A 4967-nucleotide genomic window follows, 5' to 3' on the forward strand; every position below is an offset into this window, starting at 1 on the left:
GGGGTTCAAATCAAATTTATTTTCAACTCTTGTTGTGAACTCGATACATTCAGATTTTAGTTTAAATCTTTGTAGAAACATCAACTACAGTATAAATACCTAATGATAAAAACACTAAACCAATAAAAAAAAATTCTAGCTGAATTTTGCTGAACCTGAAGATTAAGTACAAGTAGATTTAAAAACTTAAATCTAAATTGAGATTTTCCAAAGACAGCAGTTTTGAAAATGAACTTAGATCTTATTTTATAATAGCTATTTTCACCTGTTTCTGTTTTTTGGGAATTTGTGAATTTGCATCCCGAATCCGAATTTTGCATTTTGAACCTAAATAAAAATTCTGAATTCCCAATTGGACATCGATTTCTGAATCTAAATTCCAAACAAAAATTCCCAATAATTATGAACCAAAAAGGACATTTTATAAATTATATACAAAAATCCTCAACCAGAGATCTCTTTTTTGAATTTTTAATATTTGATTTTCTATAAGAATTCTTTCTTCAATTATTTAGTGAATCTGAATAAAAATTGCGAATATTCATCATTTGCACTGTTCGCACGCACTGTTATTAAGATTGGAACTTTTTTGAATTTCAATTCTGCCTAAAGCCCCATTTACACTTCACGTGAAAATGAACGTGAAAAATCGTATTTTATCAATAACTCAAAAACGCTACACAACTAGCATATATATGTTAACATGGTGGAATCGATGGGTAATGGTTGAAGGATGAAATTCCAGCCGACCTTTCCCTTAGAACCTTCTAGAACGGTTTTTATTTCGATTCCTCCTGTTTTCGCCGCGGAAATTTCATCATGGCGGATGAATCGGAATAAAAACAGTTCTATTGGGTTTCAAGGAAGGAGTCTTACTGAAATTTCATCTTTCAACCATTCCCCATCGATTTCACTATGTCACAACATTTAGTTTCGTCGCATTATTGAATTATTGACTAAATAAGGGTTTTCACGTTCATTTTAACGTGAAGTGTAAATGGGCCTTAAGAATTGAATGTGAAAATTTCATACCCAAATACTAAAAAATTAATATTATTTTTTTTGTAAATTATTTTTCGGCATATCGGTGAAATGTATATTCTTGGAGAAAGAATATCAGAAATGAAATTTTATGAAGATGGATAGAAAAGTGAGAAGAAAATTTGACAGATGTTGAAAAGAGCGAAAGAGCATTTTTGCGAGGAAAACTTATTAACGTACACCATACTTTACCCCGCAACATTTCATTATTTAAGAGAAGTAGTACCGGGATAGAGGTGGCACTACCTTAACCTATACAATGAAATCTGGTTGGTCCGAAGTCTACATGTGGTGAACACGTATACCCCGGACGGGCAAAATATGGCGTACGTTAAGCTCCAGAAAGCTTCCCTATTGCGCGCAATGGTTCCATCGATGCGCTAGCCGTCTTGATATTTCGTTATCACGGCATGAATGCACTGTATGAGTGCTAATCATTAGGGTCAACGGTCCAATTTGGCTAAGCCCGATTTATTTTTTAACCATCTGGAGCTTAACGTACGCCATATTTTGCCCGTCCGGGGTATACGTGTTCACCACATGTAGACTTCGGACCAACCAGATTTCATTGTATAGGTTAAGGTAGTGCCACCTCTATCCCGGTACTACTTCTCCTAAATAATGAAATGTTGCGGGGTAAAGTATGGTGTACGTTAATAAGTTTTCCTCGCAAAAATGCTCTTTCGCTCTTTTCAACATCTGTCAAATTTTCTTCTCACTTTTCTATCCATCTTCATAAAATTTCATTTCTGATATTCTTTCTCCAAGAATATACATTTCACCGATATGCCGAAAAATAATTTACAAAACTTAATTAACGGTGGTTAACTTATCTTAAAAAAAATAATATTATTATTATTGAAAATTAATATTCCGGAATGATGAGACCATGGAAAATTAATCTTATTTGAGTTCCAAATATAAAAACAAGTTTCGAAACAGAAATCTGTCCCAATGTGAACGAACTGAAAACCAAGAATAATAAACTGGATACAGATTCCACAATCTGACAACATTGTGATTTTTATTTAAAAAAACATTTGGAACTAGAGATGTACCGAATATTCGGTTGGCCGAATATTCGGCGTTGAATACCGCCAAAAAACCGTTAAGCCGAATATTCGGCTCACCGAATAGTTGAGCTAAGTATTCGGCCGAATAGGCCGAATATTTATTTTTAAAATCTATACAATAACATAATTGTCAAATTTTTCAAATGAATTTGGATAATTTATAGAATAGTGAAAAGTAATGTTGAAAAAGCTACACAATCATCAGAAACTTATGGTTTCAGTTAAGCATCTTAGGTCTAACACTGTAGATCGTACAGGAGAATGCTGCTTTATACTTTGATTATAGTTTATTCCAGATTTTTTTTTGCAATACCCAGGCTAGCCCATAAATCCAATAAAGAATTCAGGATTAGTCAAATCTGGCCAGGATGCTCAGATATTGTTCAAAACTTCCCGGATTTTACCCGGCTTTATTCAAATAATTTGCTAAATCAAATAAAGAATTCTGATTTTTCTTTGAAAATTTAAAGATTTTAAGTTCAAAACCGATTTTTAAACAATTCCAAAATGAACATCAATTTTTGTTTAATCCATACGATACGATTTTAATTAGAGATGTACCGAATATTCGGGCAGCCGAATATTTGGCGCCGAATATCGCCGAAAAACCGTTAAGCCGAATATTCGGCTCACCGAATAGTTGAGTCAAGTATTCGGCCGAATAGGCCGAATAGCTGATTTTACCCGGCCTTGCTCGGGTTCACATTAAATATAAATCGAAATGAGTCGTTTGACTTTCTGAAATTTTGAAAGCATTTTGTTCATCATCATAACAAATTGGACCATGTTTGGCCATATGAGCTTTGTAAGTTTTGTTAGTCTTCTTAAAGTTTTAATTGGGATTATTAGCAAAGTTTATTTATTTCTAAAAAAAACTAATAAGTTTAAGGTTTGCTAATAGAAATTTGAAATAATTTCCCTTGAATGCTTATCCATCCTATCACGAGAAACATTTCAATCTAAGGTTGCCAGGTTGCCCGGATCTATCCGGATTTGCTAGAACATTTGAATCAAAATTTGAGGTAAGTCCGGTCTGGCCCGGTTTCCCGGATTTTGTTGCAAAAAGTCAGGATATGCCCGGATTTATTCACATCTTTAAAACGTAACATAACCTTGAGATGTTTTCATTTTTACGTTCGAAAATAAGTTTTAAATGGCAAGTTTTAGAAATAATCATGACTTGTGTTTGGAAGCTTGATACACAATTTAAAATCTGCTGATATGGTTTGTTGAAAAAAAAATATTGCAAGTATATTTTTCGTTATTTTTACTGAATAATTCCGTGGTTTTCATCAAGTTTGCCCGGATATAGCGAGGATATCGGTTTGAACATTTTGAAATCAAATGCTGGATTTGGCCAGGTTTTTCGATAAAATTGGCTGGATTTGTCCGGTCCTGATACGGCAATTCTGGCAACTTTATTTTACACCCACCATTTTTAAGGATGCTTGAATTGAATTACCCATTTTTCATGAAATGATAACATTTTTTTATCTTTTCCATGGGTTATCTAGTGAAAATCAAATGTTTTAAGCTTGTAAACAAATGCTAACGATCTACCCGTAGAATGGAATACCTATTTAAGTTTTATTTTGTACTTATAAATTTCTAAATAGATTTCCGCTGAAACCTTATAAAAGACTTCCTCTGTATGTTTTCAATGTGCTTTTTAAGTTTTCTTATAATTGGATGGTAGAATTGAACACATCGATGATAAATAATAACTTAAAATTTTAAAATTGACAAATGAAATTTAATTGTACAAAACTAAAAACTTCAGATTAAATTACTAAAAGTCTCGTGCGTGGGATTTGGTTGCATAAAATGATCGTTTAATTGTCCAATTCCTATTGTAAACTTAATTTCTACACGGCAATAAAAGTGTTGAGATCGCAGCCTTGAACATACAACCCAACCTTCAGTTTTATTAATTGATTCCCTATGAGAAGTTCCGGAAATATGAAAATGGATGGTTCCTAAAAGCTTGAACATTAGTTTTCAGTTCAAATAGTTATTCAACTGAAGAAGTCAATTCATAATAAACATGAAATAATGTATTCAAACTTTACACACTGCATATTCTAGTAGATTCTCAACCACTGTTCTTCTCGATATATTCATAACAGGCGAGTAGTTTATTTATCCTAAATGCAGGCTCATTATTGCAATCAAATGCCTTGCACCGGTACCACGTGCTCTCAGCAGTAGAAGGTACAAAAAACACCCGCCAAAATTTCCCCTTTCAAATCTTTAATGCTCAGCAAGCTTTGATACCTACTACAAACTTGTAAATTCTCAAATAACTTGGAATAATTAATAAAATATCCAAAAGTAATGTTGTAAAAGCTACACAATCATTTAAAACTTATGGTTTCAACAAAACATCTAAGGTGTATCCGCCTATCTTTCATTGTATATTGGTACAGGAGAATGCTGAACGGTTTCGCTTTATACTTTGATTAAAGTTTATTCCAGATTTTCTAGATATATTCCATAAATCCAGTAAAGAATCCAGATAAGTCAAATCTGGCCGGGATGTCCAGATATTGTTTAATACTTCCCGAGTTTTGCTCGGGTTTATTCAGGTTATTTGCTTAATCAAATAAAAAACTCAAATTCCTCTTTTTTTTTTTTTATTTTGTGCTCAATTTTTCAAATATTTCAAAATTTACATAAATTTTGCCCTTTTTTCTTATTTTTTTTTCCAAAATCGTTCCGAATGCCTGACCGACTGGATACGTGTGGTTAGAAGTATGGTATGCGTAAGATTAAAGATCATCTATCTTTTCAACAACTATTTTAAAGATATCTTGCTCAAATTCAACCTTCATCAAATTCAGTATCAGAGAAGCA

Source organism: Uranotaenia lowii, chromosome 1, assembly GCF_029784155.1.
Source record: "Uranotaenia lowii strain MFRU-FL chromosome 1, ASM2978415v1, whole genome shotgun sequence".
NCBI lineage: Eukaryota > Metazoa > Arthropoda > Insecta > Diptera > Culicidae > Uranotaenia > Uranotaenia lowii.